We start from the raw sequence: 23,584 nt of genomic DNA, 5'->3' as shown, positions 1-23,584 counted from the left end.
TTTTTCTATACAGTGCCTTAGACACAGTAAGTGTTTAATTAAATTATGAATATATGTACATTATAACTTCAAAAGACCAAGGTCGTCTGGTATGTAAAGCATAGCAGAATTAGGTAGCCTAAAGGCTCAGGGTTTCAAGTAGATTTCCATCATCGACTTGTATAGATGCAAGCTAAGACCCACAGAAGAGTAAGAAGCCAAATGAAATTTTGCTTAGAGTTACAGGCACTTTGTTTATTACACTAACAGTGTAAAAGTAATTTTAGTGTGGGGTGATATGTGCTGTATTAGAGAGTGGATATAGCAGTACAAGAGCAAAGAGAAGGAGTGGGATGTCACGGAGGGCCATGCAGATGTATACTACTAAGACTGAGCCAGATTATAAAGGTGGAGTAGGAATAGAGAGGGAACAGCATGTGCAAAGACATTCAGTCATGAAAGGCATACAGTGTTCTCCTGAGAACAGGAAGAAAGTTAATGTGATAAAGCCCTGAGGTGGAGGTAGCAAAGGAGTAGGAATTGAAGCTGGGAAGTGGGCTGAATCTAAACAGCAAGTAACAAGGATCCAAACAATAGCTGAATGAGTAGTTTCAGATCAGTAACTGAAATAAACTCTTTTGGAAAGATATCCTACACTGGGTTCTCCAGAGGAAGGATGTTCCTGAAGGGAGGAACAAGGAATTCTGGACAAACAAAAGCAATAGATGTAATAGATACAATCACTTTGTAATAGATACAATGTCCATAAACATTCAAAGAAGGCTGTCTTCTAGAGAGGAACACAGCTTTCAAATCATTATCTCACTCAAATCAGGGCCCCAATTCCATCAACAATTAATCTCTCATCCTTTAACTTTCAACAATTCCCCAAAATAGTTCACACCAAAGAGTCAAAAACAGAAAAATTTACCAGGTCCAATCCCTCATTTAAAGATAAGCTGACAAGTTCAGGAACAGTTAGGTGCCAGGAACAAGAATGCAATGCTGGTTAGTGGCAGAGTTAGAACTTGAATTCCGGCATTCAGAATGGTAGTGCAGGGAGCTTTCCACAAAACTACACTGACACTTAGTACATCCCTTTCCTCTTGATATTTGTGATGTGATAAGCATGTGTAAAAGGGTGGGGGTGGAGAGAAGGTGGGTGAGAAAGGGGATAAAGGAGAGAAACTGAAGAGCCATGGAGAAGAGTACAGAAATGACAAAGTAGGGGGTATATTGAAGGCCAATGTCATATCCTTCAGTAGAGTGTGCCTGTACGTGCTGTGACTATGGCTTCCTGCTAAAGGTATCTTAAGACTTTTCAGCTCAGACAACTTTATAACTAAGACTGTCATGAGAATTTTCCTTTTTTTTTTTTTGGTTTTTATATGAAGATATTTAACATGGGTCAATAGTAAGATTCTCCTCTAAGGAACTGTGAAAAATTATGATCTCTGAGAATTAAAATGTAGAATCAGTGTATAATGCCACAGATCCAAGATATGCAAAAACATCTTAAAAAGATGGAAAGCCTCAAAGGACTTGATCCAAGGGATTAACTTCTCTATAGAGAATGTTTCAGTTAGGAAGCAGCTCATTTGCCAGGAAGAGAAGAGAGGAAGAGCTGAAGAGGTAAACCTTGGCAGTATCTACCCTCCCCCATTCACTGTGAAGAGGTGTCCTGATACAAACTCTCAAGATTCCAGTCCCTGTGGCAAACTGAGCTCTACTGTGGAAATGGTATAATGAATACATCAAAGGTTATGCCTGGTGCTACTGAATACAAAACAGTACAACCCCACTCACTGACCTGGCCCTCCTCCTTGCTCAGCAAGCAAACTCAGGTTGTAATTTGACTTCCCATGAAGATTTGCTTAGTGGAAGATTGAACTGGTCATATTGACGCAGATGTGCTCAGCTTTATGACAGTTATATTTCTCACTGTAAATCAATAGGATAGCCTTTGCTTTTTACGTCACTCAATCTGAGCTGAATTTGTGGGAATTCATTCCAAAAAGACAGATATGTTCTCAATATGTTGACAAAATTGTGTCTCTGAGTTGGCAAGGCTGAAGACCAGACCATGGACTGTGGTGAATTCTCCAAACCAAGGACATCTTGTGTGCCTTTTGGCAGCCAGCCAGCCAGCTTTTCCCTGGAGGCCTTTGACCTTTCTGTGTCCTTGGCTTCAAACCTTTACTATCTCCTACCCAGAAACATATGCCTAAAGCAGTGGGAAGATTTTGTTTATCTTACCAAGTAAAGATAAAATTCCCGTAGTAGGGTTCTTTTTTTTCCCTCCAAGCCCAGGAAAACGCTAAATAAAGATTACATCAATTATTAAAGGAGCACTACAGAAAAACAAGTGAATTTTTCCTTTTTTTAAGCTTTCAGTAACATTTACTAAGGTGTCAAACCACCTTATTTTTACTGTGGTGCATTATGTAGACGGGAGTTTAGATGCAACAATCTATATTTTCAATGACGCACACTAACGATTTTAGTAAATTGCCATATTATTATTGCTCTGTTTTACCAAACACCGTATCTAAAAGGTATCCTCTATGTTTTAAAGCAGATAAAATAAGCTCATTTATGCTAATATCTATCTTCTTGACAGTAAATTTTTCCTAATGCATTAATTATGACTCCAGATAGACCAATGATTATTTCATATATTCTAATTAGGAATCACTTTATTCAGTCAGCCATACACATCAGTAAACAAGTGGAATAAATTCCCCAGGGAGGTGATAAAAAGACAATGATTTCAGCCTGGAGAATTTACCCCACAATCAAGGAGTAATTAGAGAAGAAAATGAAGGGTCAGAAAACATAGTTGCAGGTGTAAGAACGTGGCAAGGCATGTTGCTTCACAAGGATGAAATGAAAATGGACATCTTCATTACTTATCATATACAGGGAAATGCACTAGTTATCATGGTCTCCTTTCAGAAGTAAGCAAAAAATACAACAAATTAGTTGCTTTTGTAGGAGAACAAATTGGAATGTAATCATCTCATTTAAATGCTAAATTCCCAGAAGGGAGAAAGATGAAACCAACTCAGCATATTTCTAATTATTTATTTCTTTAATACAGAGGTTTATCCCCTCAAGATCAAGCTAATTGATATTAATTTTTGATGCTACCATGTGCAATAGGAGCCCTCGTTCTATATTTTGGTCCAGGACCTTGTGATTAAAACAAGGAGCAGAGGTGGTAGTGGGAAGAGGGAGATTCATTAAACTGGCTGATTTAACTACTATCTGTATTTGGACTTCCCATTTACCATCTTATTTTCAGCTGTCAAAGACATTTTCAAAAATCATTTTGTAGAGGAAATGGTATGGCTTTAAAATACATGCATTTCTAATATATATATTTTTCTTATCAAGTCAGTGTCACAAGTACAAGCTGCATTCTTCCAGTATAGCTTTTAAACTTGTTTTGAGTTAATTTGCTCACTCGCCAGCCATTGTTACACAGCATCACTAAATACTATCTCATAATTAACAATGATCCACATTACTTAAGGTGAAATACTCAGAGGTCCTTTAGTTCACATTAGAGGCTTGAGAAGTAGAACATTTTAATTATCTGGAAAGCACTCAGACAGCAAATCAAACATTAAAAGACCAAAAGCTTCTTTATAAAATCACAATTCAACTTCTGGTCTTTCATAATAATTTGTTTTTCTGACCATGGAAAGCCTTTAGAAAAAGTCAGCAAATCATTCTATTCATTCTAATGAAGTAATAAAGTCTTGAACTCATGGAAAACTGGCTGCAATAAGGGCTAAAGGTCCCAGATTATTAAAATTAGTGTCAATCAGTTTAGACAGGTAATCAATAACTGTCCACTTACATTGTTCACCCAGCCTTAGTACACAGAAGTAAGCCTCATATCTATTTTAGATTCACTAACACTTTACTAGGAATAAGTTTGAGTGAGGAAGTTGGTCATTTTGGAAAACGCCTCAGGAAAAAATTTGCCTGAAGAGTTGTTTTTTTTTTTTAATTAATTAATTAATTTATTTTTGGCTGTGTTGGGTCTTCGTTTCTGTGCGAGGGCTTTCTCCAGTTGTGGCGAGCGGGGGCCTCTTTTCATCGCGGTGCGCGGGCCTCTCACTGTCGTGGCCTCTCCCATTGCGGAGCACGGGCTCCAGACACGCAGGCTCAGTAGCTGTGGCTCACGGGCTTGGTCGCTCCGTGGCATGTGGGATCCTCCCAGACCAGGGCTCGAACCCGTGTCCCCTGCATTGGCAGGCAGACTCTCAACCACTGCACCACCAGGGAAGCCCTGCCTGAAGAGTTTTAAGCCTTATGCCTTTAGTTGTGGTTCTCCTGTATGCTAAGCTGGACTGATCATGAGAGGAAGTTTAAAAAAAGAATTTGGAAAAATAATGTTCAAGAACATAAACTTTGACAACATTCTTTTGAAGCCTTAAAGACTTTTTGTTTAAATATGTTTGCTAATGCATTATGGGCTTATGACACCGTAATAGATGTTTCAAAAGCAGAGATTATTTTTGAAAGATCATAATTCTATTTCTTAAAAAGGTGTATATTTAGACATAGGCTAATCATCTAATATTTAATTCAATAAAGTTACGAGTGTAAAAGTTATGGTAGCTCATGGATGATGTATTGAATGGTTATGACGAACGATGGTCTCCATATGGTGGTTAGATTACTGTATGGTTCACTTCCTTCCTAATACCAAGTCCTAATTTTCAGATGTATGTTCCTCAAAAACCATTAGAGGAAACCATCTGGAAACTGAAATTCTCATTTACTCATGAAAAGTCTACAGGCATATGAGATTCTCTCTCTCTCTCTCTCTCACACACACACACACAAACACACACACAAATGAAAAAGAAAAGGAGAGAGAGCAACAGAGATATTTATTGTACACTGAGTGTCTATGAAAAGTATATACTAGAATAGATGCTGGAAAGGACAGTGGAACATCTAGCTCTTCTAGTGTTCATTCCACTGAATCCAGAAACCATATATTTTTCTGGCCCTATAATAGATATTTTCATTGTCCCTTAAACATTTCTATATGCAAATAAATTAATGAAATAGGGAAGTATTTAAGCTGGAATTAGGTTATCTCAAGTTTTGGGTCACTTTGAAACAGTTGTTTATTTTGGGTGTGTAGATTTCTCCTCTCAGATAACTTACGTAATAATAACAAATATTATAACATATCTCCATAAGACAAAATGCTACCTATATTTAATAAAATTCTGTCACAATCACACTTATCAAATTACCCCAGCAAGCTTTCAGCTTTAATCATCTAACAACCCTACTATAAAGGAATAATTAACCATCCCTTCAAAGGGTGAAAGGCACTATCAGAAATATAATCTCTGAATGATTTCTTTCCTGATTGGTTAGACAAAGAGACAGCCTTACACTTTTCCAGCACATGTAGACATTGCCTCAGAAATAAAATAAAGTAGTCATAAAAATAAACTTTATTGTGTATTATACATCCAAGGCCTTTTGAAAATAAAGACACAAGAGATGCTAAATACAAAGAGAGGGTGGAGACCAAGATGGCAAAATAGAAGGACCCCATCTCCTCCCACAAACAAATCAAATGTACACATACATGTGGAATGATTCTCACAGAATACGTACTGTATGCTGGCAGAAGATCTCATACAACCAAAGCTGTGGGAAAGATCACCATATAACTGGGTAGGACTAAAGGAAAAAAAAAAGGAATAGGGATGAAACCTGCACCCCTGAGAGAGATTTGTGAAAGAAGAAAGGTTCCCTCAGCCTGGGAACCTCCTTTGCTGGCTGGGAGGTCAGTCAGGACAAAAAGGGAGCTTCAGAAACTCAGAGGAAAGTGCAACAGCTGGCTTGTAGCAGACAGGACAGAGAGGGATGAGAACAGATAATCCTTGCCACATCACTGCACTTTCCAGCCCAAGGCACGTGCTTGCTGGTGTGCTCAGAGGCTGGGTGCTAAAACTTGAGATTCAGCAGACAGACCTGGGGAGAGGAATCAGTTTGGCTAGTGGTCTGGGACTGAAGTGAGGGTGTGCCCAGGACAGAGCTCGGGTCTGCCAAAGGAGCCCCCACTGTCACTGCGTGCAAGGGAGGGGTGTGACCCCACCATAGCAGCCTCATTCTCAGCTTGCTCACAGTGAGTGTGGCTCAACTGCTAGAAGATCTAGGAACACACGAGCACCAGGGTGTTGCCCACACATGGAGGTAGAGCTGAAATCTGAGCCCATAACCATCATGCCCACAGCTAAGGTGGGGCTGAGAGCAGTGCCAACAACAGTGTACTCACACACCAGGTAGCAGGTAATGTCACAAAATGAATGTCCCAGTGGACAGCTCCTAGAGAGAAATATACAACGACTCCTTTCCCAGCAGGAGCACTCCAGTCCCGTCTATCTCACACAAAAGTTTAGAAATGGATCTGGGGGCTTCTACTGCAACAACTGGGGAGCAGACCCTGTCCTCAACAGGGCTGTGACAACCACAGAGCAAACAGGAGGCTCCACCCAACATCCAGTGCAGGTTCTGGTCATCACAACACCAATAACACCCCCTATCAAGGGGGAAACAACCAGCACACTCTGAGGAAAAATGTGGCTGGCATTTATAACAAAACCAGCCCTCACTTCAAAAATATTAGACACATAGTATACACATGCTCCTACATAAAAACATCCATTTAAGACCAGAGAAGATAACTGTTTCTCCTAAATTCACAGAGTCAGAGAAATATAAGTAAAATGAAAAAACAGAAGAACCACTCCCAATTAAAAGAGCAAGAGAAATCCCCTGAAAGAACAATGAAAGAGACCTCGCCAGTCTACCAGATCTCAAGTTCAAAAAGGAGGTAATAAAAATGCTGAAGGAGTTTAGAAAGGCAATCAGTAGAAATGCAGATCACTGTAACAAGGAACTAGAAACTATAAAGATGAGCCAATCAAAATTAGACAACTCGGTTGCTAAGATGAAAATCAAGCAAATGACAATAAAAAGCAAACTAAATAATGCAGAAGAACAAATAAGTGATCTGGAAGATAGAATAATGGAAATCACCCAATCAGAACAGCAGACAGAAAGACAAATGGAAAAAAAAAAAAAGAAAAGAAAGCAACATATGAGACCTATGGGATAATATAAAGCATGTCAATCTATGCATAATAGGGATTCCAGAAGGAGGAGAAAGAGAAAAGGGGATCAAAAATGTATTTGAAGAAATTATAGCTGAAAACTTCCCAAACCTAAAGAAGGAAACAGATATCCAGGTACAGGAAGTACAGAGGGTCCCAAACAAGATGAATCCAAACAGACCTACACCAAGACATATCATAATTAAAATGGCAAAATTAAAGAGAGGATTCTAAAGGAAGCAAAAGAAAAACAAAGAGTAGATCACAAGGAAACTCCCATAAGGCTGTCAGCTGATTTCTCTACAGAAACATCACAAGTGAGAAGGAAGTGGCAAGATATAATCAAAGTCCTGAAAGGGAAAAATCTGCAACCTAGGACACTCTACACAGCTACATTATCATTCAGAATAGGCGAGATACAGAATTCCTCAGAGAAGCAAAAGCTAAAACAATAGAGCAATACTAAACCTATCCTAAAAGAAATATTGAAAGGTCTTCTCTAAATAGAAAAAAAGCAAGAATTTATAGGAAAGGGAAAAATCACAATTAGAAAGGCAAATATAAAAAAGGATTGTAGATCAGTTTAATAAGTCAGTACACAGATTAAATAAAACAATCAAAAATTTTTGTGAAAGCAATTAGAACTACAATGAACAGGAAAATGATAAACATGAATATGTAAACTAGGACATCAAAATCACAAAATGTGGGGGAGGAGAGTATAACAATGTAGATCATTTAGAATGTGTGGAGCTTATGACTACCAGTCTAATGCAAGTACATATAGTAATGCATTAGCATACTTGAAAACCAGGGTAGCCTCAAATCAAAAACATACAATAGGGACTTCACTGGTGGCACAGCTGTTAAGAATCCACCTGTCAATACAGAGGACACAGGTGTGATCCCTGGTCTGGGAAGATCCCACATGCCGCGAAGTGACTAAGCTGATGTGCCACAACTACTGAGCCTTCGCTCCAGAGCCTGCAAGCCACAACTACTGAGCCTGTGTACCACAACTACGGAAGACTGCATGCCCTAGGGCAATGTGCCACATCTACTGAAGCCTGCATGCTCTAGGACACATGTGCCACAACTACTGAGCTCGCAATGCTGAAACTACTGAAGCCCGTGTGCCTAGAGCCCGTGCTCTGTAACAAGAGAAGCCACCGCAATGAGAAGCCCGTGCACTGCAATGAAGAGTAGCCCCTGCTCCCTGCAACCAGAGAAAGCCTGCATGCAGCAACGAAGACCCAACACAGCCAAAACAAAAACAAAAACAAAAACATACAATAGATTCACAAAAACCAAAAAGAAAAGAATTAGAGCATAATACAAAAGAAGACCATCAAACCACTTAAGGAAAAACAAAAAGAAGAAAGAAATAAAAAAGAGATAGAAAATCAACTGGAAAACAAGGTTTAAAAATGGCAATAAATACATACCTATCAATAATTATCTTAAATGTCAATAGACTAAATGCCCCAATCAAAAGACATAATGTGGCAGATTGGATAAAAAACAAGAACCTAAAATATGCTGTCTACAACAGACCCACTTTAAGGCAAAGGACACACATAGATTGAAAGTGAGGGAATGGAGAAAGATATTTCCTGGAAATGGAAATAACAAGAAAGTTGGGGTAGCAAAGTACATATGAGAAAAAACAAACTTTAAAACAAAGGCCATAAAGAATGATAAAGAAGGACACTGGGAGGAGAGAAGATGGCGGAAGAGTAAGACGCAGAGATCACCTTCCTTCCCACAGATACAGTAGAAATACATCTGCACGTGGAACTGCTCCTACAGAACACCCACTGAACGCTGGCAGAAAACGTCAGACCTCCCAAAAGGCAAGAAACTCCCCCCGTACTTGGGTAGGGCAAAAGAAAAAAGAAATAACAGAGACAAAAGAATAGGGACGGGACCTGCACCAGAGGGAGGGAGCCGTGAAGGAGGAAAGATTTCCACGCACTAGGAAGCCCCTTCATGGGCAGAGACTGCGAGTGGCAGAGGGGGGAAGCTTCGGAGCCATGGAGGAGAGCACAGCCACAGGGGTGCGGAGGGCAAAGCGGAGAGACTCCCGCACAGAGGCTCGGCACCGAGCAGCACTCAGCAGCCCGAGAGGCTTGTCTGCTCACCCGCCGGGGCGGGCGGGGCTGGGAGCTGAGGCTCGGGCTTCAGTCGGTCGGATCGCAGGGAGAGGACTGGGGTTGGCGGCGTGAACACAGCCTGAAGGGGTTAGTGCACCACAGCTAGCCAGGAGGGAGTCCGGGAAAAAGTCTGCAGCTGCCGAAGAGGCAAGAGACTTTTTCTTCCCTCTTTGTTTCCTGGTGTGCGAGGAGAGGGGATTCAGAGCGCCACCTAAACGAACTCCAGAGACGGGCGCGAGCCGCGGCTATCAGCGCAGACCCCACAGCAACAGGGGCGCAGAGGAAGAAACGGAGAGATTCCCGCACAGAGGCTCAGCGGCGAGAAGCACTCAGCAGCCCGAGAGGCTTGTCTGCTCACCCGCCGGGGCGGGCAGGGCTGGGAGCTGAGGCTCGGGCTTCGGTCGGTCAGATAGCAGGGAGAGGACTGGGGTTGGCAGCGTGAACACAGCCTGAAGGGGTTAGCGCACCACAGCTGGCTGGGAGGGAGACCCGGAAAAAGTCTGCAGCTGCCGAAGAGGCAAGAGACTTTTTCTTGCCTCTTTGTTTCGTGACACGCAAGGAGAGGGGATTCAGAGCGCCGCCTAAACGAACTCCAGAGACGGGCGCGAGCCGCGGTGAGCAGCATGGGCCCCAGAGACGGGCGTGAGATGCTGGGGCTGCTGCTGCCGCCTCCAAAAAGCCTGTGTGTGAGCACAGGTCACTCTCCACACCGCCCCTCCTGGTAGGCTGTGCAGCCCGCCACGGCCAGGGTCCCGTGATCCGGGGACAACTTCCCCGGGAGAACGCACTGCGCGCCTCAGGCTGCTGCAACGTCACGCCAGCCTCTGCCGCTGCAGGCTCGCCCCGCCTCCTCTGTACCCCTCCCTCCCCGCGGCCTGGGTGAGCCAGAGCCCCCGAAGCAGCTGCTCCTTTAACCCCGTCCTGTCTGGGTGGGGAACAGACGCCCTCAGGCGACCTACATGCAGAGGCGGGTCCAAATCCAAAGCTGAACCCTGGGAACTGTGCGAACAGAGAAGAGAAGGGAAAATCTCTCCCAGCAGCCTCAGAAGCAGTGGATTAAAACTCCACAAACAACTTGATGTGCCTGCATCTGTTGAATACCTGAATAGACAACGAATCATCCCAAATTCAGGAGGTGGACTTTGGGAGCAGGATATATAAATTTTTCCCCTTTTCCTTTTTTGTGAGTGTATATGTATATGCTTCTGGGTGAGATTTTGTCTGTATAGCTTTGCTTTATAATAGCTTTATTTTACTTCACTATATTATAGCCTCTTTCTTTCTTTCTTTCTATTTTTTCTCCCTTTTACTCTGAGCCATGTGGACGAAAGGCTCTTGGTGCTCCAGCCAGGCATCAGGGCTGTGCCTCTGAGGTGGGAGAGCCAAATGCAGGACACTGGTCCACAAGAGACCTCCCACCTCCATGTAATACGAAACGGCAAAAATCTCTCAGAGATCTTCATCTCAACATCAAGACCCAGCTTCACTCAACGACCAGCAAGCTACAGTGCTGGACACCCTATGCCAAACAACTAGCAAGACAGGAACACAGCCCCATCCATTAGAAGAGAGGCTGCCTAAAATCATAATAAGGCCACAGACACCCCAAAATACACCACCAGACATGGATGTGCCCACCAGAAAGACAAGATCCAGCCTCATCCACCAGAACTCAGGCACTAGTTCCCTCCACCAGGAAGCCTACACAACCCACTGAACCAACCTTAGCCACTGGGGACAGATACCGAAAACAACGGGAACTACGAACCTGCAGCCTGTGAAAACGAGACCCCAAACACAGTAAGATAAGCAAAATGAGACAACAGAAAAACACACAGCAGATGAAGGAGCAGGGTCAAAACACACCAGACTTAACAAATGAAGAGGAAATAGGTAGTCTACCTGAAAAAGAATTCAGAATAATGATAGTAAGGATGATCCAAAATCTGGGAAATAGAATAGACAAAATGCAAGAAACATTTAACAAGGACGTAGAAGAACTAAAGAGGAACCAAGCAATGATGAAAAACACAATAAATGAAATTAAAAATACTCTAGATGGGATCAATAGCAGAATAACTGAGGCAGAAGAAAGGATAAGTGCCCTGGAAGATAAAATGGTGGAAATCACTACTGCAGAGCAGGATTAAGAAAAAAGAATGAAAAGAACTGAGGACAGTCTCAGAGACCTCTGGGACAACATTAAATGCACCAACATTCGAATTATAGGGGTCCCAGAAGAAGAAGAGAAAAAGAAAGGGACTGAGAAAATATTTGAAGAGATTATAGTTGAAAACTTCCCTAATATGGGAAAGGAAATAGTTAATCAAGTCCTGGAAGCACAGAGAGTCCCATACAGGATAAACCCAAGGAGAAACACGCCAAGACACATATTAATCAAACTGTCAAAAATTAAATATAAGGAAAACATATTAAAGGCAGCAAGGGAAAAACAACAAATAACACACAAGGGAATCCCCATAAGGTTAACATCTGATCTCTCAGCAGAAACTCTGCAAGCCAGAAGGGAGTGGCAGGATATACTTAAAGTGATGAAGGAGAAAAACCTACAACCAAGATTACTCTACCCAGCAAGGATCTCATTCAGATTCGATGGAGAAATTAAAACCTTTACAGACAAGCAAAAGCTGAGAGAGTTCAGCACCACCAAACCAGCTTTACAACAAATGCTAAAGGAACTTCTCTAGGCAAGAAACACAAGAGAAGGAAAACACCTACAATAACAAACCCAAAACAGTTAAGAAAATGGGAATAGGAACATACATATCGATAATTACCTTGAATGTAAATGGATTAAATGCTCCCACCAAAAGACACAGGCTGGCTGAATGGATACAAAAACAAGACCCATATATATGCTGTCTACAAGAGACCCACTTCAGACCTAGGGACACATACAGACTGAAAGTGAGGGGATGGAAAAAGATATTCCATGCAAATGGAAATCAAAAGAAAGCTGGAGTAGCAATTCTCATATTAGACAAAATAGACTTTAAAATAAAGACTATTACAACAGACAAAGAAGGACACTATATAATGATCAAGGGATCAATCCAAGAAGAAGGTATAACAATTGTAAATATTTATGCACCCAACATAGGAGCACCTCAATACATAAGGCAAATACTAACAGCCATAAAAGGGGAAATCGACAGCAACACAATCATAGTAGGGGACTTTAACACCCCACTTTCACCAATGGACAGATCATCCAAAATGAAAATAAATAAGGAAACACAAGCTTTAAATGATACATTAAACAATATGGACTTAATTGATATTTATAGGACATTCCACCCTAAAACAACAGAATACACATTTTTCTCAAGTGCTCATGGAACATTCTCCAGGATAGATCATATCTTGGGTCACAAATCAAGCCTTGGTAAATTTAAGAAAATTGAAATCGTATCAAGTATCTTTTCCGACCACAACACTATGAGACTAGATATCAATTACAAGGAAAGATCTGTAAAAAATACAAACACATGGAGGCTACACAATACACTACTTAATAACGAAGTGATTACTGAAGAAATCAAAGGGGAAATCGAAAAATACCTAGAAACAAATGACAATGGAGATACGACGACCCAAAACCTATGGGACGCAGCAAAAGCAGTGCTAAGAGGGAAGTTTATAGCAATACAAGCCTACCTCAAGAAACAGGAAACATCTCGAATAAACAACCTAACCTTGCACCTAAAGCAATTAGAGAAAGAACAAAAAAACCCCAAAGCCAGCAGAAGGAAAGAAATCATAAAGATAAGGTCAGAAATAAGTGAAAAAGAAATGAAGGAAACAATAGCAAAAATCAATGAAACTAAAAGCTGGTTCTTTGAGAAGATAAACAAAATTGATAAACCATTAGCCAGACTCATCAAGAGAAAAAGGGAGAAGACTCAAATCAATAGAATTAGAAATGAAAAAGGAGAAGTAACCACTGACACTGCAGAAATACAAACGATCATGAGAGATTTCTACAAGCAACTCTATGGCAATAAAATGGATAACCTGGAAGAAACGGACAGATTCTTAGAAATGCACAAACTGCCGACACTGAACCAGGAAGAAATAGAAAATATGAACAGACCAATCACAAGCACTGAAATTGAAACTGTGATTAAAAACCTTCCAACAAACAAAAGCTCAGGACCAGATGGCTTCACAGGGGAATTCTATCAAACATTTAGAGAAGAGCTAACACCTATCCTTCTCAAACTCTTCCAAAATATTGCAGAGGGAGAAACACTCCCCAACTCATTCTACGAGGCCACCATCACCCTGATACCAAAACCAGACAAAGATGTCACAAAGAAAGAAAACTACAGGCCAATATCACTGATGAACATAGATGCAAAAATCCTCAACAAAATACTAGCAAACAGAATCCAACAGCACATTAAAAGGATCATACACCATGATCAAGTGGGGTTTATCCCAGGAATGCAAGGATTCTTCAATGTACGCAAATCAATCAACGTGATACACCATATTAACAAATTGAAGGAGAAAAACCATATGATCATCTCAATAGATGCAGAGAAAGCTTTCGACAAAATTCAACACCCATTTATGATAAAAGCCCTGCAGAAAGTAGGCATAGAGGGAAATTTCCTCAACATAATAAAGGCCATATATGACAAACCCACAGCCAACATTGTCCTCAGTGGTGAAAAACTGAAACCATTTCCACTAAGATCAGGAACAAGACAAGGTTGCCCACTCTCACCACTATTATTCAACATAGTTTTGGAAGTGTTAGCCACAGCAATCAGAGAAGACAAAGAAATAAAAGGAATCCAAATCGGAAAAGAAGAAGTAAAGCTGTCACTATTTGCAGATGACAGGATACTATACATAGAGAATCCTAAAGATGCTACCAGAAAACTCCTAGAGCTAATCAATGAATTTGGTAAAGTAGCAGGATACAAAATTAATGCACAGAAATCTCTTGCATTTCTATACACTAATGACGAAAAATCTGAAAGTGAAATTAAGAAAACACTCCCATTTATCATTGCAACAAAAAGAATAAAATATCTAGGAATAAACCTACCTAAGGAGACAAAAGACCTGTATGCAGAAAATTATAAGACACTGATGAAAGAAATTAAAGATGATACAAATAGATGGAGAGATATACCATGTTCCTGGATTGGAAGAATCAACATTGTGAAAATGACTCTACTACCCAAAGCAATCTACAGATTCAATGCAATCCCTATCAAACTACCACTGGCATTTTTCACAGAACTAGAACAAAAAATTTCACGATTTGTATGGAAACACAAAAGACCCCGAATAGCCAAAGCAATCTTGAGAACGAAAAATGGAGCTGGGGGAATCAGGCTCCCTGACTTCAGACTATATTACAAAGCTACAGTAATCAAGACAGTTTGGTACTGGCACAAAAACAGAAATATAGATCAATGGAACAGGATAGAAAGCCCAGAGATAAACCCACACACATATGGTCAACTTATCTTTGATAAAGGAGGCAAGCATATACAGTGGAGAAAAGACAGCCTCTTCAATAAGTGGTGCTGAGAAAATTGGACAGGAACATGTAAAAGTATGAAATTAGAACACTCCCTGACACCATGCACAAAAATAAACTCAAAATGGATTAAAGACCTAAGTGTAAGGGCAGACACTATCAAACTCTTAGAGGAAAACATAGGCAGAACACTCTATGACATACATCACAGCAAGATTCTTTTGGACCCAGCTCCCAGAGGAATGGAAATAAGAACACAAATAAACAAATGGGACCTAATGAAACTTAAAAGCTTTTGCACAACAAAGGAAACCATAAACAAGACCAAAAGACAACCCTCAGAATGGGAGAAAATATTTGCAAATGAAGCAACTGACAAAGGATTAATCTCCAAGATTTACAAGCAGCTCATGCAGCTCAATGACAAAAAAACGAACAACCCAATCCAAAAATGGGCAGAAGATCTAAATAGACATTTCTCCAAAGAAGATATACAGATGGCCTACAGACACATGAAAGAATGCTCAACATCATTAATCATTAGAGAAATGCAAATCAAAACTACCATGAGATATCATCTCACACCAGTCAGAATGGCCATCATCAAAAAATCTAGAAACAATAAATGCTGGAGAGGGTGTGGAGGAAAGGGAACCCTCTTGCACTGTTGGTGGGAATGCAAATTGATACAGCCACTATGGAGAACAGTATGGAGGTTCCTTAAAAAGCTACAAATAGAACTACCATACGGCCCAGCAATCCCACTCCTGGGCATATACCCTGAGAAAACCATAGTTCAAAAAGAGTCATGTACCAAAATGTTCATTGCAGCTCTATTTACAATAGCCAGGATATGGAAACAACCTAAATGTCCATCGACAGATGAATGGATAAAGAAGATGTGGCACATATATACAATGGAATATTACTCAGCCATAAAAAGAAATGAAATGGAGGTATTTGTAATGAGGTGGATGGAGTTAGAGTCTGTCATACAGAGTGAAGTAAGTCAGAAAGAGAAAAACAAATACTGTATGCTAACACATATATACGGAATCTAAGGGAAAAAAAAAAAAGGCCGTGAAGAACCTAGTGGCAAGACGGGAATAAAGACACAGACCTACTAGAGAATGGACTTGAGGATATGGGGAGGGGGTGGGGTGAGATGTGACAGGGTGAGAGAGTGTCATGGACATATATACACTACCAAATGTAAAATAGATAGCTAGTGGGGAGCAGCCACATAGCACAGGGAGATCAGCTCGGTGCTTTGTGACCACCTAGAGGGGTGGGATGGGGAGGGTGGGAGGGAGGGAGATGCAAGAGGGAAGAGATTTGGGAACATATTGTATATGTGTAACTGATTCATTTTGTTATAAAGCAGAAACTAACACACCATTGTAAGGCAATTATATTTCAATAAAGACGTTTAAAAAAAAAAAAAGAAGGACACTGTATAATGATAAAAGGATCAATACAAGAAGAGGATATTACAGTCGTTAATATATGCGAACCCAGTACAGGAGCACCTAAATACATAAGACAAATACTAAGAGATATAAAGGGAGAAATTGATGGGAATACACTAATGGTAGGAGACTTTAACACTAAACTGACATCAATGGACATATCTTCCAGATAGAAAATCACTAAGGCAATAGAGAACCAATTTGACATAATAGAACAGTTAGACTTAATATCTTCAGGAGATTACATCCAACAAAAAAACAAAACAAACAAACAAACAAAAAACCCAGAATACACATTCTTTTTAAGTGCACAGAAACATTCTCTAGGATAGACCATATACTAGGACACAAAACAAGCCTCAACAAATTTAAGGGGATAGAAATTATTTCAAGTATCTTTTCTGACCACAACAGCATGAAACAAGAAATCAACCACAAAAAGAGAAATGAGAAAAAAATGATTAAATGGAGACTACTAAACAATATGCTACTAAAAAATCAATGGGTCAATGATGAAATCAAAGAGGAAATAAAAAAATACCTCAAGAAAAATGATGATGAAAACACAACAATAAAAAATCTATGGGATGCAGCTAAAGCATTCCTAAGAGGGAAGTCCATAGTGTTACAGGATTTTATCAAAAAACAAGAAAAATCACAAATAAACAACCTACATTACCACCTAAAAGAACTAGAAAAAAAAGAACAAACAAAACCTAAAGTCAGCAGAAGGAAGAAAATAATAAAGATCAGAGAGGAAATATGTAAAACAGAGATAAAAACAATAGAAAAAAAAATAAAGCCAAGAGCTGTTTTTTTGAAAGGATAAACAAAATGTACAAACCCCTTACCAGGCTCATCAAGAGGAAAAGAGAGAGGACCCATTTAAACAAAATGAAATGAAAGAGGAAAAATAACAACCAATACAGCAGAAACACAATAAGTCATAAGAAAATACTAGGAGCAGTTATATGCCAACAAATTGGATAACCTAGAAGAAATGGACAAGTTTCTAAAAACATACAGCTTACCAAAACTGTATCAAGAAGAAAATTACAATGAGGTATCACCTCACACCAGTTAAAATGGTCATCATCAAATGTCTATAAACAATAAATGCTGGAGAGTGTGTGGAGAAAAGGGAACTCTCCTGCACTGTTGGTGGGAATGTAAATTGGTACAGCCACTATGGAGAACAGTATGGAGGTGCCTTAAAAAACTAAAAAACTAAAAATAGTTAGCCCCAGTATTCATAGCAGCACTATTTATAACAGCCAAGACATGGAAGCAACATAAGTGTCCATTTACAGATGAATGGATAAAGCAGATGTGGTATATATGTGTGTGTGTATGTGTGTGTATATATATATATATATATATATATATATACACACACACATACACATACACACACACAAACAATGGAATACTTCTTAGCCATAAAAAAGTGAGATAATGCCATTTGCAGCAACATGGATGGACCTAGAGATTATCATACTAAGTGAGGTAAGTCAGACAAAGAAAGACAAATATCATATGATATCAATTACATGTGGAATCTAAAAAAATGATACAAATGAACTTATTTACAAAACAGAAACAGACTCACACACATCGAAAACAAACATACAGTTACCAAAGGGGAAAGAAGGGGGAGGGATAAATTAGGAGTTTGGGATTAACAGATACACACTACTATACTTAAACAATCAGGACCTTCTGTATAGCATAGGGAAGTATATTCAATATCTTGTAAGAACCTATAGTGAAAAAGAATCTGGAAAAAAAAATATATCATATATATATATGAAGATATACATATATATGATATATATCAGATATATATATATTTCATATATATCATATATATATCATATATATATCATATATATATCTGATATATATATATCTGAAGTATATATATATCTATCTGAATCACACCTGAAAGTAACACAACATTGTAAATCAACTATATTCGAATAAAGAGATTCCAAGAGATGTGTCTACTGCCACCTAGAAACAAGGTGAAGGCCATTCCTATATTAAAGAAGCAGTACTGGATAGTGTCAAGGCATAGATCTTGGTTGAAAATGTGGCCACTGTAAACCCACTACTTGGGTGTGAATCTTGGCTTCCCACTTACTAGCTGTGTGACTGTGAAATTAAGTAGAAATTAATCTCTACTTCAGTTTTCTGATTATTGATATAATAGAACCAAAGGTGACACCTCTCACTATCAGGACTTCTGTGAGAGTTAAATCTGTTAGAAAGAATTATGTAAATAGCACACAGTAAGCACTCAATAAATGTATGCCGCTATGACAATTATTATTATTAACTTCCTTTCTTCTTTGTACTGGGCTATATTTCATCACTTAGAGAGGTCTAATCTTAGCAACAGAAGACTAAGACATTGGCCAAAATTAATCTCCATATTTCAAAAAGAAAATGAGGGATTGCAAGGAAACTGGTAAAATATAGCAAGGCACTTGATTCAAGTTGAAAGTAAAGTGTTTTGGTTTTTTTTTTCATTTTCCAGTCACATTTGCACCTGTAAATTACATATTAGGGTGAATCATCAACATGTTAAAATATTATGGTAAAAGAGATAATTCTGAACCTAAACGTAAAGTTCCTTGCCTAAAATATCAATTCCAAGGTTAAAACTGTAGGTTTGCTTCGGGCCTAAATAGAAAAACAACAGTTAATGAGGCCTCTTGCATTAAACAGAATCTAGTTTAAATTTGGTGACAGTTTAATTCTAGTGCTGTATTCATCTAACAGATTCAAAATCATTTGCAAACATGTACTGTATCATTATCCTTGTTTCATGGAGACTCCAAAGCATAGGCAGAGATTAATGTTTTCAGGCAACTAACCAAGCATTTCTTGGTCGGCTGCTGGGTACTGATGAGTGTTCTACAAGTTAAGGTATATCTTAAAATATCTCATTTACTGCCATTTTCTCCAAAAATGCTAATTGAAGTAGAAAATGAGTGAGTCATACAAATTTAATTTAAGAAAACTTTGTAATACCTAGCACTATGCTAGTTGCATAGGGAGATATCAAGGTGATTGAAATAGGATGCCTTTCCTCAAAGAGCATACATTTTGCTGAGGAGATAATCATAATGATAATGGCTAACATATTCTGAGCACTTACTGGGTGTCAACCATTAAAGTAAGTTCTTTATATGTGTTTTGTCAATTTATTTTTGTAATCAACCCTATAGTTAGGTACAAATCCACCCAATTCATAGTAAGAAAGCTGAGGATTAGAGAGGTTGAGAGATTTTCCCAAGGTTACCTGATGGTGGTTCAGGAAGGCTAATAATTCATTTGCCTCACCACAGGTAGGACCCCACTGTTGGTGGGGCTCTTAATCCCCAACAAAATTGCCCTGATCCTCTGGGGACTTCATACAATAGTTCTTCAAGAGATTCACATTTACAACCTCATATCCTCCTCTCCTTTCTCTCCTTCCTTAAAGATTTTTGCCTATAGATCAGTATCTTGGCTTTTGACAGATTCAATAACCTATTCTCTTTCAATTATTTCATTCTCCCTTCCATTCAATAATCCATTCCTATAACTGAATCACTAACATTGCTTTCATTATGGCAATTCCAAGTGTCACACTCCAAAACCACCAGCTCCTTTCTTACCTACTGCCTCTACTCCAGACTCACAACAATTTTTCAAACCCATATAAATGCAACCCATTGAACCAATTGAACCTCCATCTTATCTCCCTCTCAGGACCCCTTATGTTCTCACTTCCCTCCTTATCCAGCTTAAATTCCACTGTCCAACCTGACTACCTTGCTCCGTTTCCCTCTGACATTGTTGCTTGGCAAAATCTAACCCTGGATAAGTTCAGTGCTTCATCTACATTGTGTCAGTGCCCAGGCATCAGAATCTGATGAAAGGAAAACATAAAAATGCTGACTGGCTTTATTTTATTTTATTTTTTCTCAGTTTTAATGAGATATAATTGGCATATGTCTTTGTATTAGTTTAAGGTGTACAACATAATGATTGATACATGTATATATTGTAAAATGATTACCACAATAAATTTAGTTATCATCCATCAATTCTCATAGTGAATACATTTTTTTCTTGTGAAAAGCACTTTTAAGACCCACTCTCTTAGCAACTTTCAAACATACAATACAGTATCATTAACTGTAGTTACCGTGCTGTACATTACATTCCCAGGGTTACTTGTCTTATAACTGGAAGTTTGTACATTTTGACCACCTTCACCCATTGCCCCATACTCCACCCCTTTCCCCTGGCAATCCAGTCTGTTCCATTTCTATGAGCTTTTTTGTTTTTGTTTTGTTTTTGTTTTTTTAAGATTCCACATGTAACTGAGATCATACAGTATTTATCTTTTGCTGTCTGACATTTTTAATTTAGCATAATGCCTTCAAGGTTCATCCATGTTGTTGCAAATGGCAAGATTTCATTATTTTTATAGCTGAGTAAAATTCCATTGTGAGGTATATATGTATCACACATCTTCTTTATCTACTCATCTGTTCATGGACACTCAGGTTGCCTCCATGTCTTGGCTATTGTAAATAATGCTGCAATGAACATGGGGGGACAGATATTTCTTGAAGATAGTGATTTTGCTTCCTTCAGATATGCAGCTGACTCTTGAAGAACGTGGGGGTTAGAAGGGCCAACCTACTTGCACAGTTGAAAATCTGTGTATAACTTTACATTTGACCCTCTCTACCTGCAGTTCCACATCTGTGAATTCAACCAACCATGGATCATATGGTATTGTAGTATTTATTTACTGAAAAACAATGTGAGTATAAGCGGATCTGTGCAGTTCAAACTGATGTTGTTCAACGGTCAACTGTATACCCAGAAGTGTAATTGTTGGATCACATGGTAGTTTGATTTTTAATTTTTTGAGGAATCCGTATTGTTTTCCCTAATGGCTGCACCAATTTACATTCCCACCAACAATGTTCAATAGTTCTCTTTTCTCCGCATCTTAGCCAACACTTGCGATTCTTTGCTTTTTTGAGGACAGCCATTCTAACACGTGTGAAATTATATCTCATTATGGTATTTATTTGCATTTCCCTGATGATTAGTGATGTTGAGCAACTTTGTACCTGTTGGCCATTTGTATGTCGTCTTTGGAAAAACATGTATTCAGTTCCTCTGCCCATTTTGAAATTGAATTTTTTTTTTATAAACATCTTTATTGAAGTATAATTGCCTTACAATGGTGTGTTAGCTTCTGCTTTATAACAAAGTGAATCAGTTATACATATACAATATGTTCCCATTTCTCTTCCCTCTTGCATCTCCCTCGCACCCACCCTCCCCATCCCACCCCTCTAGGTGGTCACAAAGTACCGAGCTGATCTCCCTGTGCTATGTGGCTGCTCCCCACTAGCTATCTATTTTACATTTGGTAGTGTATATATGTCCATGACACTCTCTCACCCTGTCACATCTCACCCCACCCCCTCCCCATATCCTCAAGTCCATTCTCTAGTAGGTCTGTGTCTTTATTCCCGTCTTGCCACTAGGTTCTTCATGGCCTTTTTTTTTTTTTTCCCTTAGATTCCGTATATATGTGTTAGCATACAGTATTTGTTTTTCTCTTTCTGACTTACTTCACTCTGTATGACAGACTCTAACTCCATCCACCTCATTACAAATACCTCCATTTCATTTCTTTTTATGGCTGAGTAATATTCCATTGTATATATGTGCCACATCTTCTTTATCCATTCATCTGTCGATGGACATTTAGGTTGTTTCCATATCCTGGCTATTGTAAATAGAGCTGCAATGAACATTTTGGTACATGACTCTTTTTGAACTATGGTTTTCTCAGGGTATATGCCCAGGAGTGGGATTGCTGGGCCGTATGGTAGTTCTATTTGTAGCTTTTTAAGGAACCTCCATACTGTTCTCCATAGTGGCTGTATCAATTTGCATTCCCACCAACAGTGCAAGAGGGTTCCCTTTCCTCCACACCCTCTCCAGCATTTATTGTTTCTAGATTTTTTGATGATGGCCATTCTGACTGGTGTGAGATGATATCTCATGGTAGTTTTGATTTGCATTTCTCTAATGATTAATGATGTTGAGCATTCTTTCATGTGTCTGTAGGCCATCTGTATATCTTCTTTGGAGAAATGTCTATTTAGATCTTCTGCCCATTTTTGGATTGGGTTGTTCGTTTTTTTGTCATTGAGCTGCATGAGCTGCTTGTAAATCTTGGAGATTAATCCTTTGTCAGTTGCTTCATTTGCAAATATTTTCTCCCATTCTGAGGGTTGTCTTTTGGTCTTGTTTATGGTTTCCTTTGCTGTGCAAAAGCTTTTAAGTTTCATTAGGTCCCATTTGTTTATTTGTGTTCTTATTTCCATTCCTCTGGGAGCTGGGTCCAAAAGAATCTTGCTGTGATGTATGTCATAGAGTGTTCTGCCTATGTTTTCCTCTAAGAGTTTGATAGTGTCTGCCCTTACACTTAGGTCTTTAATCCATTTTGAGTTTATTTTTGTGCATGGTGTCAGGGAGTGTTCTAATTTCATACTTTTACATGTTCCTGTCCAATTTTCTCAGCACCACTTATTGAAGAGGCTGTCTTTTCTCCACTGTATATGCTTGCCTCCTTTATCAAAGATAAGTTGACCATATGTGTGTGGGTTTATCTCTGGGCTTTCTATCCTGTTCCATTGATCTATATTTCTGTTTTTGTGCCAGTACCAAACTGTCTTGATTACTGTAGCTTTGTAATATAGTCTGAAGTCAGGGAGCCTGATTCCCCCAGCTCCATTTTTCGTTCTCAAGATTGCTTTGGCTATTCGGGGTCTTTTGTGTTTCCATACAAATCGTGAAATTTTTTGTTCTAGTTCTGTGAAAAATGCCAGTGGTAGTTTGATAGGGATTGCATTGAATCTGTAGATTGCTTTGGGTAGTAGAGTCATTTTCACAATGTTGATTCTTCCAATCCAGGAACATGGTATATCTCTCCATCTATTTGTATCATCTTTAATTTCTTTCATCAGTGTCTTATAATTTTCTGCATACAGGTCTTTTGTCTCCTTAGGTAGGTTTATTCCTAGATATTTTATTCTTTTTGTTGCAATGATAAATGGGAGTGTTTTCTTAATTTCACTTTCAGATTTTTCGTCATTAGTGTATAGAAATGCAAGAGATTTCTGTGCATTAATTTTGTATCCTGCTACTTTACCAAATTCATTGATTAGCTCTAGGAGTTTTCTGGTAGCATCTTTAGGATTCTCTATGTATAGTATC

This window comes from Balaenoptera acutorostrata, chromosome 9 (genome assembly GCF_949987535.1).
Source record: "Balaenoptera acutorostrata chromosome 9, mBalAcu1.1, whole genome shotgun sequence".
NCBI lineage: Eukaryota > Metazoa > Chordata > Mammalia > Artiodactyla > Balaenopteridae > Balaenoptera > Balaenoptera acutorostrata.
The sequence above is the reverse complement of the archived record's forward strand: the minus strand, read 5'-3'. Positions refer to the sequence as shown.